Genomic DNA, 14844 nt, shown 5'->3' with positions numbered 1-14844 from the left:
CCGGGGTTGTGCATGATTTACATTAGTTGTGTGAGGATGATGGAGCATAGACAGACTATATGATTTTGTAGGGATAACTTTCCTTGGCCTTGTTATTTTGAAAGTTCATGATTACCTTGCTAGTTTGCTTGAAGTATTATTGTTTTCATGTCAATAGCAAACTATTGTTTTGAATCTTACGGATCTGAACATTCATGTCACACAAAAGAAGTTACAAAGGACAACTATGCTAGGTAGCATTCCACATCAAGAATTCAGTCTTTATCACTTCCCTACCCAAGGACGAGCAGGAGTTAAGCTTGGGTATGCTTGATACGTCTCCAACGTATATATAATTTTTGATGGGTTCATGCTATTATCTTGTAAACTTTGGATGTTTTGTATGCCTTTTATATCTTTTTTGGGACTAACTTATTAACTCAGTGCCAAGTGCCAGTTCTTGTTTTTTCCATGTTTTTGACCCTTTTCAGAGGAGGATTTTAAACGGAGTCCAAACAGAACGAAACTTCCAAAAAGATTTTTTCCGAAACAGAAGAAGATCGGGAAGCTTGAGAACCAAGGCAGGGGGCCTCCAGGGACCCCACAAGCCCCCTAATCGCGGCCAGGGGGACCCGCACCTCCCAGGCTTGTGGGCTCCCTGGGCCTCCCCTGCCCTAGGTCTTTCGCCTATATATTCCCAAAAATTCCAGAAAAAATCAGGAGTTCATCGAAAGTACTTTCCCGCCGCCGCAAGCTTCTGTCTCCGCAAAATCCCATCTCGGGCACGTTCTGGTGCCCTGCCGAAGGGGGGATTCGGATACTGAGGGCTTCTTCATCAACACCATGACCTCTCCGATGATGCATGAGTAGTTCACCATAGACCTACGGGTCCATAGCTAGTAGCTAGATGGATTCTTCTCTCTCTTAGATCTTCAATACAAAGTTCTCCATGATCTTCATGGAGATCTATCCGATGTAATGTTCTTTTGCGGTGTGTTTGTCGAGATCCGATGAATTGTGGATTTATGATCAGATTATCTATGAATCTTATTCGATTTTCTTCTGATCTCTTATATGCATGATTTCTTATCCTTGTAATTCTCTTCGAGTTGTGGGTTTTGTTTGGCCAGCTTGATATATGATTCTTGCAATGGTAGAAGTGCTTGGTTTTGGGTTCATACCGTGCGGTGACCTCACCCAGTGACAGAAGGAGTAGCGAGGCACGCATCGTGTTGTTGCCATCAAGCGTAAAAAGATGGGGTTTTCATCATTGGTTTGAATTTATCCCTCTACATCATGTCATCTTGCTTAAGGCGTTACTCTCTTCGTCATGAACTCAATACACTAGATCCATGCGGGATAGCGGTCGATGTGTGGAGTAATAGTAGTAGATGCAGAAAGTATCGGTCTACTTGTCTCGGACGTGATGCCTATATGTATGATCATTGCCTTAGATATCGTCATGACTTTGCGCGGTTCTATCAATTGCTCGACAGTAATTTGTCCACCCACCGTAATATTTCTTATTTTGGGAGAAGCCTCTAGTGAACACTATGGCCCCCGGGTCTACTCCACACCATATTTTCAGCCTTACTCTTTTACTTCGTTGCACTTTCCGCCTTCAGATCTCACTTTGCAATCAATCTTGAAGGGATTGACAGCCCCTTTATAGCGTTGGGTGCAAGCCCTTTTGTATTTGCGCAGGTACTCTGGACTTGACGAGATTCTCCTACTGGATTTATACCTTGGTTCTCAAACTGAGGGAAATACTTACTGCTCCTGTGATGCATCACCCTTTCCTCTTCAAGGGAAAAAGGCCAATGCAAGACCAGTCTCTGTCAACGTGTCAATCTCTGGCACTGTTGTCTGTTGCCGCAGCAATTGACAACCCCTTTGTAGCGTTGGGTGCAAGTTTGCTGTTTTTGAGCACGTACTTTGGAGACTTGGCTTGATACTCCTACTAGATTGATACCTTGGTTCTCAAACTGAGGGAAATACTTACTGCTATTGTGCTGCATCACGCTTTCCTCTTCAAGGGAAAAACCAACGCAAGCTCAAGAGGTAGCAAGAAGAATTTCTGGCACCGTTGTCGGGGAGCATCAAGTCAAGAATAGTCTTCCTCGTGTCAATTTCTGGCACCGAGGATTATTCTAAGTGAAGCTTATCCAAGTAACCATCGCAAACTCATATCTTGCATTTACTTTTTTTTACCTCTCGTTCTCCTCTCCCCCACTTCTGAAAAACAAAAAATACAAAAAATATTTGCCTTTTTCGTTCTCCCCTTTCTTTCGTTCGCTTTCTGCTCGCTTGTGCGCTTGTCTGCCTGTAAGACCTTTATGGCCCAACCAAAGGATTATGATGCTTACTACACAAGGTTGGAAGAGATTGAAACTAGTGTTAAAGGCTTCGTGTCTACACAGTTTGATTATAATAGTTACTTCCATAGAGAACTAAAGGAGCAAAGTTCTTTTATGGCTTTTATGAATAAAGAAGTTGATGATATGGCCAAAGAATTCCTTGCGCTAAATTCTTAGTTTTCTCGTCTTGAAAAATTTGTAGGACAGATTTGTGATAAGCAGGCTACCTTAGTCAATAAAATGGTGCTAAACCTGAGATATGTGATGAGAATCACGAAGATCTTAAAGGGCTTGGTGTGACTCCCATTGAATCCTTGTTTTCTAGTGCCAAACCAAATGATGATGGGGCTGGATATGAATCCAATTTGGTTGAAAAATGTCCCAATGATTCGTAGTCTATCTATCTTGATGCTAAAAGCATTGAAAGTGGAGTAGAGGATATCAAAACTTTGAGTAGTAATGAAACTACTACTTTGGATTTCAAGGAATTCAATTATGATAGTTGCTCTTTGATTGAATGTATTTCCTTGATGCAATCCATGCTAAACTCTCCACGCGCTTACAGCCAAAACAAGGCCTTTACCGATCATATCGTCGATGCTATGATGAAATCTCTTAAAGAGAAACTTGAATTGGAAGTTTCTATTCCTAGAAAACTTCTTGATGAGTGGGAACCTAGTATCGAAATCAAGATCAAAAACTATGAATGCAATGTTTTGTGTGATTTGGCTGCTAGTGTTTCCGCGATTCCAAAGTCTTTATGTGATGTTCTAGGCTTCAATGAGATTGATGAGTGCTCTCTTAATTTGCATCTTGCGGATTCTACTGTTAAGAAACCTATGGGAAGGATCAATGATGTTCTTATTATTGCAAATAGGAACTATGTACCCGTAGATTTCATTGTGCTTGATATTGATTGCAATCCGACATGTCCTATCATTCTTGGTAGACCTTTCCTAATGACTATTGGTGTTGTCATCGATATGAAGGAAGGGAATATTAGATTTCAATTTCCATTAAAGAAGGGCATGGAACACTTTCCTAGAAAGAAAATAAGATTGCCTTATGAATCCATGATGAGGGCTACTTATGGTTTGAGTACCAAAGACGACGATACGTGATTCTATCGCCTTATGCCTCGCTAAGGGCGTTAAACAATAGCGCTTGTTGGGAGGCAACCCAATGAATTTATCTTTGATTTTTTGCTTTCTATTTTTTTGCGTCCGCACCATCATAATTCTGTTAGGATTGTGTTTTTTGTGTTTGAGCCAAGTAAAACCTGTATGACTAGTTTTGGTGATGGTTGTATGATCCTGCTGGAAAAAGACAGAAACTTTTCGCTCACACAACTATGTTTCATTTTTATCCATAAAGAGATTTTGAGTTGATTCTTTTTTGCTTCCGGTTGATATGCCAATTTCCCAAATTTTCATAATTTTTCATAATTTTTGAGATACTAGAAGTATACGAAGTATACAGATTGCAATAGGCTGGTCTGTTTTTGACAGATTCTATTTTTGTTGTGTTGATTGCTTATTTTGATGAATCTACGGATTGTATCGGGGCGGGGGGGGGGGGGTCTAGCTATGGAAAAGTGAGAATACAGTAATCTAACACCAATATAAATAGAAATCAAGTTTGCTACAGTACCTAAAGTGGTGGTAGTTTGCTTTCTTGTGCTAATGATATCACGAGTTTCTGTTTAAGTGTTGTGTTGTGAAGTTTTCAAGTTTTGGGTGATGTTCTCATGGACAAAGGGATAAAAAGTGGAAAGAGCTCAAGCTTGGAGATTCCCAAGGCATCCCAAGCCAATTCAAGGACACCAAAAAGCCTAAGCTTGGGGATGCCCCGCGAAGGCATCCCCTCTTTCGTCTTCAATCCATCGGTAACATTACTTGGAGCTATATTTTTATTCACCACATGATATGTGTTTTGTTTGGAGCGTCGTGTATTATAGGAGTCTTTTATTTTTGTTGTGTCACAATCATCCTTGCTGCACACCTTTTGAGAGAGACATGCACTCATCGTGAATTTTCTAAACCACTCATTGAGCTTCACTTATATCTTTTGAGTTAGGCAATTTAGCTCGCATGTGCTTCACTTATATCTTTTGAGCTAGATAACTTTGCTCTAGTGCTTCACTTAAATCTTTGTAGAGCACGGCGTTGTCATATTTTGGAGAAATAAGAACTCTCGATTTTCACTTATATCTTTTTGAGAGTGCTCTCTTTGAGTAACTTGGTAGTTGGCTTGTGCTATGAAAGTAGTCCTAAAGATGATAGGCATCCAAAGAGGATGTAATAAAAACTTCCATATTCATGTGCATTGATTAGTAAAGAGAAGTTTGATTCCTCTCAATTAGTTTTGAGATATGGATTTGGTAATATTTAGAGTCATGTTAGTAGGGTGTTGTGAATCTAGAAATACTTGTGTTGAAGTTAGTGATTCCCGTAACATGCACGTATGGTGAACCGCTATGTTAGAAAGTCGGAGCATAATTGACTTATTGATTCTCATCCTTTGTGTTGCGGTCGGGATCGCGCGATGGTTAACACCTACCAACCCTTTCCCTAGGAGTATGCGTTTAGCACTTTGTTTGGATTACTAATAAAAACTTTCGCAATAAGTATATGAGTTCATCATGACTACTGTGAGTCCATGGTATAGATGCACTTTCACCTTCCACCATTGGTAGCCTCTCTAGTGCGGCGCAACTTTCGCCGGTACACAAAACCACCATATACCTTCCTCAAAACAGCCACCATACCTACCTATCATGGCCTTTTCATAGCCATTCCGAGATATATTGCCATTCAACTCCCACCGTTCCATCTCATGACATGTGTCGTCACTTTCATATTGCCATTGCATGATCGTAAGATAGCTAGCGAGTCATACGCTAAGCTAGATCGTTGCACATCCCGGTACACTGCCGGAGGCGTTTCCTATAGAGTAATCATTGTTCTAAGTACTGAGCTGTGAGTAAATAAAAGTGTGATGATCATCATTATTAGAGCATTGTCCCATGTGAGGAAATAAAAAAGAAAGAGAAAAAGAGGCCAAATATGCCCACCAAAAAATATATGGAAAGAGGCCAAAGAGCCCCCAAAAAGAGAGAGAGAAAAAGAGAGAAGGAACAATGCTACTATCTTTTTCCACACTTGTGCTTCACAATAGCACCATGTTCTTCATGATTGAGAGTCTCTTGTTTTGTCGCCACCATATACTAGTGGGAATCTTCATTATATAACTTGGCTTGTATATTCCAATGATGGGCTTCCTCAAAATTGCCCTAGGTCTTCGTGAGCAAGCAAGTTGGATGCACACCCACTAGTTCTCCTTTTGAGCTTTCACACACTTATAGCTTTAAGTGCATCCGTTGCATGGTAATCCCTACTCATTCATATTGATATCTATTGATGGGCATCTCCATAGCCCTTTTATACGCCTAGTCAATGTGATCATCTTCTCCTTTTTTCCTCACAACCTCCACCACACTCTATTCCACCTATAGTGCTATATCCATGGCTCACGCTCATGTATTGTGTGAGAGTTGAAAAAGGTTTGAGAAAGTAAGAGTGTGAAAACAATTACTTGGCCAATACCGGGGTTGTGTATGATTTAAATTCGTTGTGTGGGGATGATCGAGCATAGCGAGACTATATGATTTTGTAGGGATAGCTTTCTTTGGCCTTGTTATTTCGAAAGTTCATGATTACCTTGCTAGTTTGCTTGAAATATTATTGTTTTCATGTCAATAGGAAACTATTGTTTTGAATCTTACGGATCTGAACATTCATGTCACATGAAAGAAGTTACAAAGGACAAATATGTTAGGTAGCATTCCACAATAAAAATTCAGTCTTTATCACTTCCCTACTCGAAGACGAGCAGGAGTTAAGCTTGGGGATGCTTGATACGTCTCCAACCTATCTATAATTTTTGATGGTTCCATGCTATTATCTTGTCAAACTTTGGATGCTTTGTATGCATTTTATATCTTTTTTGGGACTAACTTATTAACTCAGTGCCAAGTGTCAGTTCCTGTTTTTCCGTGTTTTTGACCTTTTTCACAGGAGATTATAAAACAGAGTCCAAACGGAATAAAACCTCTGAAAAGATTTTTCCAAAACAGATGATACGCAGGAGGCTTGAGAACCAAAGCAAAGGGCACCACGGGAGGACACAAGCCCCCTAGCCGCGGCCTGGGGGCGCGCCTAGCAGGCTTGTGGGCCCCCTGTGGCTCCCCTGCCCTACTTCTTGCGCCTATAAATCCCCAAAAATCTGAAACTATGGGAGAAAGCAACGAAAATACTTTTCCGCCGCTGCAAGCTTCTGTCTCTGCAAGAACCCATCTAGAGCACGTTCTGGTGCCTTGCCGGAGGGGGGATTCGGATACGGAGGGCTTCTTCATCAACACCATGACCTCTCCGATGATGCATGAGTAGTTCATTACAGACCTTCGGGTCCATAGCTAGTAGCTAGGTGGCTTCTTCTCTCTCTTGGATCTTCAATACAAAGTTCTCCATGATCTTCATGGAGATCTATCTGATGTAATCTTCTTTTGCGATGTGTTTGTCGAGATACGATGAATTGTGGATTTATGATCAAATTATCTATGAATCTTATTTGAGTTTCTTCTGATCTCTTATATGCATGATTTCGTATCCTTGTAATTCTCTTCGAGTTGTGGTTTTTTTGGCCAACTTGATCTATGATTCTTGCAATGGGAGAAGTGCTTGGTTTTGGGTTCATACCGTCGGTGACCTCACCCAGTGACAGAAGGGGTAGCGAGGCATGCATCGTGTTATTGCCATCAAGGGTAAAAAAATGGGGTTTTCATCATTGGTTTGAGTTTATCCCTCTACATCATGTCATCTTGCTTAAGGCGTTACTCTGTTCGTCATGAACTCAATACACTAGATGCATGCTGGATAGAGGTCGATGTGTGGAGTAATAGTAGTTGATGCAGAAAGTATCGGTCTACTTGTCTCGGACGTGATGCCTATATGTATGATCATTGCCTTACATATCGTCATGACTTTGCGCGGTTCTATCAATTGCTCGACAGTAATTTGTTCACCCACCGTATTATTTGCTATTTTGAGAGAAGCCTCTAGTGAACACTATGGCCCCCGGGTCTACTTCACACCATATTTCCAGCCTTACAATTTTACTTCGTTGCACTTTCCGCATTCAGATCTCACTTTGCAATCAATCTTGAAGGGATTGGCAACCCCTTTATAGCGTTGGGTGCAAGCTCTTTTGTGTTTGCGCAGGTACTCTGGACTTGGCGCCATTCTCCTAATGGATTGATACCTTGGTTCTCAAACTGAGGGAAATACTTACTGCTCCTGTGCTGCATCGCCCTTTCCTCTTTAAGGGAAAAACCAACGCAAGCTCAAGTGACGACGGAAGGATTTATGTCGTCGTAGCAGCAAGCTTCTCTCTAAATGGGAAGGTCCTTACATTGTTGAGGAAGTATATTGTTCCGGTGCCATCAAGATCAACAACACGGAAGGTAATTTTCCGAGAGTGGTAAATAGGCAAAGAATCAAGCATTATATCTCAGGTACTCCCATAAATGTTGAAAGCAGTATTATTAATACCATAACTCCGTAGGAGTACATAAGGGATATTTATCAGCCTGTTTCAGACTCCAAAAACGAAGAGGTACGTGATTCGGTAAGTAAACCGACTCCAAAACTTTTCCAGTAGCAATTTTTCTCCGTTTTGGAATTTTTAGAAAAATAGAAAATTTTAAAGTAGTCCGGAAAGCGCACGAGGAGGCGACAAGCCTGCCAGGCGCGGCCTACCCCCCTAGTCGCGCCTGGGTGGCTTGTGGGCACCTCGTGTGCCTCCCGGACTCCTTTTTCTTGTGGAGTACTCCTTTTGGTCGGGAAAAATTCATTATATATTCTCCCAAAAGGTTTGACCCTCGTATCACGCAAATATCCTCTGTTTTCGTTTCGAGCCTGTTTGTGCTACAGATTTAGAGCAAGATGTCTTCTCAAGATTCAGAGGGGGAGAGCTATGTGGCCGATTACCTTGCTAACCCCAAGGTCTATGGGGACTTGGATCGTTATGGTTGGACCACTGATGAGGAAGAAGATTATGATCCGAAGGGGAAGGAAGGAACAAGTTCCGATGAAGAGGAGTCTCCTTTACCCCAGTCTGGAAACACACATGTGGAGTTCAAGAAGTCAAGCCTCCGTGACTCAAGGAAGAAGATTAAGATTTTGTTTACCCCTTCTCGTCTTTTGTAGGAGAGTAAGCAAGAATTATGCCAAAGGGTGTTGAGGCTTGAAGAGGAAATTAACGATCTAAAGGAGCAGAATTTTGTGCTCAAGAGGAAATTAAACAAGTTCAAGAACTCTACAACAACTCCACCACCATCACCTTCGAAGGAAGACAACTAACGACAGGTATGGGCACTCCTCTTGGCTTGTGCCAAGCTTGGGGGAGTTGCCCCGGTATCGTATCACCATCACATATTTTTCCTTTACCTTTTTCTTAGTTCGATCCTTTTTGGTTTTATTTTTTCTCTAGTAGAATAAAGTTCTTAGTGTTCTAGGCTTGAGGTTTGCTTTGTGTCACCCCCAATGTATTCGAGCTCGTGAGTCATATAATAAAGAGTGTTTTAGTTAAGGTCCTTGCCTCATTCCATGATCTAAAGAAAGAATAATAAAAGAACAAAAGCATGAAAGATCATTTAATGATATTATGGGAAGTGATGACTTCACATATAAAAAGAATGTTGATTGAAACTTGTTGTGGGTGGACAAATGTAGTCCATGGTCTTTGTTGCAATTAATAGGAAGTAATAAAGAAGGAGAGGTTCACATATAAATATATCATCTTGGACACCGTCTATGATTGTAAACACTCATTAAACTATTAAATGCTTAGAAGTAGATGTTGGACAAGGAAGACAACATAATGAATTATGTTTGCTTGGTTCCAAACAATGTTACATGACTAGATATCCCTTAGCATGTGACGCTTGCTTCCACCTCATAACAGCCAAAACATCCGCACTAAGTAGAGATACTACTTGTGCATCCATAAACCTTCAACCCAGTTTTGCCATGAGAGTCCACCATACATACCTATGGATTGAAGAAGATCCCTCAAGTAAGTTATCGTCGGTGAAAGCAATAAAAATTGCTCCCTAAATATGTATGATCTATTAGTGTGTGGAAAATAAGCATTGTACGAACCTGTGATGAGGAAGACATAAAAGCGGCAGACTGCATAATAAAGTTCTTTATCACAGGAGGCAATATAAAGTGACGTTCCTCCAGACTAAGAGACCACACATCCAAACCTCAAAAGCGCATGACAACCTGTGCTTCCCTCTGCGAAGGGCCTATCTTGTACCTTTACTTTTTGTCCTTAAAAGAGTCATGGTGATCGACACCAATCCCTTATTTCGCCTTTTATCTTGGCTAACGTCATGTGCTAGGGAAAGATCTATATTCATATGTCAACTTGGAAGTAAGTATTCATGAATTATTATTATTGACATTACCCTTGAGGTAAGTACTTGGGAGGCGAAACTATAAGCCCCTATCTTTCTCTGTGTCCAACTGAAACTTTGACCTCATGAGTACAACGTGAGTTTTAGAAATTGTAGAAAACGAAAGGATGATTGAGTATGTGGATTGGCTTTACAAGCTCTTATTTGACTCTTTCCGATGTTATGATAAATTGCAAGCTCGAAATAAGTAAGTATCATCATAATGCACATTGAAATTTTAGTGAGAGATCACCTCATAATGCTACCTTCATTCTAAGCAAAATAAGGTGCATAAAAGGATTAACATCACATGCAATTCATAAGTGACATGATATGACCATCATCATGTGCTTCTTGATCTCCATCACCAAAGCACCGGCACGATCTTATTGTCATCGGCACCACACCATGATCTCCATCATCATGATCTCCATCAACGTGTCGCCATCGGGGTTGTCGTGCTACTTATGCTATTACTACTAAAGCTACATCCTAGCAATATAGTAAACGCATCCGCAAACACAAACGTTAGTTTAAAGACAACCCTATGCCTCCTGCCGGTTGCCGTACCATCGACATGCATGTCGATATTAACTACTACAACATGATCATCTCATACATCCAATATATCACATCACGTCATTGGCCATATCATATCACAAGCATACGCTGCAAAAACAAGTTAGACGTCCTCTAATTGTTGTTGCATGTTTTACATGGCTGCTATCGGTATCTAGTAGATCGCATCTTACTTACGCAAAAACCACAACGGAGATGTGCAAATTGCTATTTAACCTCTCCAAGGACCGCCTCGGTCAAAACCAATTCAACTAAAGTTGAAGAAACCGACACCCGCCGGTCATCTTTATGCAACGAGGTTGCATGTCAAGCGATGAAACCAGTCTTCCGTAAGCGTACGAATAATGTCGGTCTGGGCCGCTTCAATCCAACAATACAGCCGAATCAAGAAAAGACTAAGGAGGGCAGCAAATCGAACATCACCGTCCACAAAACCCTTTGTGTTCTACTTGATATTACATCTACGCATGAACCTAGCTCATGATGCCACTGTTGGGGAACGTTGCATGGGAAATAAAAAATTTCCTACGCACACGAAGACCTATCATGGTGATGTCCATCTACGAGAGGAGATTTGGATCTACGTACCCTTGTAAATCGCACAGCACGAAGCGTTAAGAAACGCGGTTGATGTAGTGGAACGTCCTCATGTCCCGCGATCTGCCCCGCAAAACGTCCCACGAACCGTCCTGCGATCCGTTCCGATCTAGTGCCGAACGGACGGCACCTCCGCGTTCAGCACACGTACAGCTCGACGATGATCTCGGCCTTCTTGATCCATCAAGCAAGACGGAGAAGTAGATGAGTTCTCTCGCAGCGTGACGGCGCTCCGGTGGTGGTGAAGGATCTACTCATGTAGGGCTCTGCCCGAGCTCCGCAGAAATACGATCTAGAGGTAAAACTATGGTGTCTAGATCTGAGTTGCACGTGGCAAAGTTGTCTCAAATCAGCCCTAAATCACTAGTATTTATAGGAGGGAGGGGGAGGGGCTTTCCTTGAGGGCCAAGCCCCCAAGGTGCGCCGGCCAAGAGTAGGAGTAGGACTCCTACTCCAATCCTACTCAAAATAGGATTGGAAAGTGGAGTCCTTCCCTTCCTTCCCACCTTTTCTTTTTTTTCTTTGGTATTCTCTCTATGGCGCATAGGACTTATTGGGCTGTCCCACCAGACCACTAAGGGCTGGTGTGCCACCCATAAGTCCTTTGTGCCTCCCCCGGGAGGGTTGCCCCCCTCCCGGTGAACTTCCGAAACCCATTCGTCGCTCCCGGTACATTCCCGGTAATGCCTGAAAACTTTACGGTAACCAAATGAAGTCATCCTATATATCAATCTTCGTCTCCGGACCATTCGGAAACCCTCGTGACGTCCATGATCTCATCTGGGACTGTGAACAACATTCGGTAACCACGCATATAACTCAACTATACTAAAACATCACCGAACCTTAAGTGTGCAGACCCTGCGGGTTTGAGAACTATGTAGACATACCCCGAGGTACACCTCGGTCAATGTCCAATAGCGGGACCTGGATGCCCATATTGGATCCTACATATTCTCCGAAGATCTTATCGGTTGAACCTCAGTGTCAAGGATTCATATAATCCTGTATGTCATTCTCTTTGTCCTTCGGTATGTTACTTGCCCGAGATTCGATCATCGGTATCCGCATACCTATTTCAATCTCGTTACCGGTTAGTCTCTTTACTCGTTCCGTAATACAAGATCCCGTGACTTACACTTAGTCACATTGCTTGCAAGGCTTGTGTGTGATATTGTATTACTGAGTGGGCCCCGAGATACCTCTCCGTCACACGGAGTGAAAAATCCCAGTCTTGATCCATACTAACTCAACGGACACCTTCGTAGATACATGTAGAGCACCTTTATAGTCACCCAGTTACGTTGTGACGTTTGATACACACAAGGTATTCCTCCGGTGCCAATGAGTTATATGATCACATGGTCATAGGAACAAATACTTGACACGCAGAAAACTATAGCAATAAAACGACACGATCAATATGTTGCGTTCATAGTTTGGGTCTAGTCCATCGCATGATTCTCCTAATGATGTGATCTAGTTATCAAGCAACAACACTTTGCACATAGTCAGAAAACCTTGACTATCCTTGATCAACTGGCTAGCCAACTAGAGGCTTGCTAGGGACATTGTTGTGTCTATGTATCCACACATATATCTATGTTTTCATTCAATACAATTATAGCATGGATAATAAACGATTATCTTTAAACAGGAAATATAATAATTATTATTTATCATTGCCTCTAGGGCATATTTCCAACAGGGTCAATGACTATCTCCTCTCGGGCATCACCAAGGTCGTCGTACGTCGACACCCTAGCCAAACCAATAAGCAAGTCGTGCAGGTACATACTCACCCAATTGTTACAACTCCATATGTCCAATTTTCCTTTTTCTCCTAACTGCAATTCTCACACCATGCGTTTTGACCTCCTCTGTGAAGGTAAGCTAGATCAATAGAGACACACGAAATGTATACAGATACGCATGCCTGCTTAGGAATTCCACACTCTAATCCAGTCTTCCGCTTACATTACTTATCTATAATACACACGGTGGTATGTGATAGGACGCCAGTAGAAGAGGTGTGAATTTGTTTATTTTTTGCAGTGGACATTTTTTCCTTGATTCAAATGTAACAATACAATGGCAAATAAATACAATATATATTTTTGCAATGGATATTTATATGCAACATTATACATGTGGCTTTTTCTTCACAAAATTTTTCTTTTGCTAATTCATATAAATAGATAAACCAATACAAGGGAATAGTGGAAGGATGAAAATCGGGAGAATAATGAATTCACAAAAATCATACTTCCAGGGTAAATCTGAATTAAGATGGACAATTCAATGCATTTTTGTCATTATTTAATGCCTTGGAAAGCCATCCATTTTCAGAAACATCAGTATACATCCCGGTACATTATATTTTAATCAATACACACCGTAACACATAAAGGTTGGAACAACAATGAAGTGCGTTCAGTTTATTTCGATAGTTAGTCTAAAATATGGATCATGTAGGTCGAATAATCCACCCAACATGTAAGATTGGACGGGTTGCTAAAAAGATCTTCGTTTTTAGTTAATCAGTATATATGATAGGAAGTCTAATTAGAGCATGTACTTGTACAATCTCCTCTCTTGACGACCTTGCAGTTTTTTGTTTTGCATCTCGCTCCTCCGTGGAAATATCCAAGTTCAGGCTTCTGGCAAAGCGTGGTCATAGGATTTTCACTAAAATATTTTGAACAAACCTTAGTGGCAGCAGAGGGTACTCTTAGTGAAGTTTTGGCCTCTTATGAGCTACAAGAGCATGTCAAAACCAAATCACACAAAGAGAGCTTCAAGTCTAATTGAAAAATTGAAGGGAGAAGTAGTAAAGTGCACAATAGTTGGGAACAATTCAACTTCAATGAGTTTAAAATATATTTTTATTAAGGTTATGCCTGGCATGTGATCGGAAAGAGTAAAATCAAAAGATCAAAGTTAATTTGCACATTATCTAAATTACGCATGTAATCATATATGAAATACTTCTAAAAATAAAACATAGGCCAAACAGTTGTATCCAATTGGTATAGGCAAAGAGCAGCAAAAAATTAAATATGATCCGCACAATCGATCAAAGGTATACTCTTTTCTATATGTCTTCTAAACAAGATGTACACGCGTCAATAGAAGCCTTTAGTCCCGGTCTGTGCACCGGATCGTGGCTGAAGCTCCAGCAAATGACGATGACTGATCTCGGGAACGACTAAAGGACATGCGACCGTGGCTTCTGTGCGGCAACCGGCGCTAGGATGGCGAGCGTCCCACCAGCGCGCAGCGTTCACCACGCACCCACCATACTGGTCTTGGGCTTGAAATTAGGGAAGTGGATATACGAAGAACTAGGTTTCACTCAGTTCATCACCGGGAAATATAATTGTGAGCCAAGAATCAAACGAAACGAAAAAAATAAAGGGCATTTGCTACCTGTTGCTACTCATGACGGGTCCGACAGGTTCAGATCAAAGCGCAGCAACGCACTGGGTCTTCATTGGTTGCGCCTCCCGGTAAGTCGTCCTCGTTGTACCTACGACAGTCCTCCTTGATGGCCGAGGTGCCCATCATGGAAGCAGTGTGGGAACAGACGCTTGTGGCCCGGAAAGCGGCAGCGCCGGGCTGTGATGTTGTGGTTAGACGTGACGGCCGTCGCCTCGGTCGAACCCTCCATGTGCGGTTCATGTAATCCATCTCTGATGGTTCCCATGCACCACCAGACCGGCCATTGAGAGACGAGATGGGGGTGGCGGGAGGAGAGTTGGGGGGCCGGCGGTGGGGCGTGATACGTTCATTTTGCATCATGTTTTCATGTTG

Source organism: Hordeum vulgare, chromosome 2H, assembly GCF_904849725.1.
Source record: "Hordeum vulgare subsp. vulgare chromosome 2H, MorexV3_pseudomolecules_assembly, whole genome shotgun sequence".
NCBI lineage: Eukaryota > Viridiplantae > Streptophyta > Magnoliopsida > Poales > Poaceae > Hordeum > Hordeum vulgare.
Note: the sequence above shows the minus strand (reverse complement) of the source record.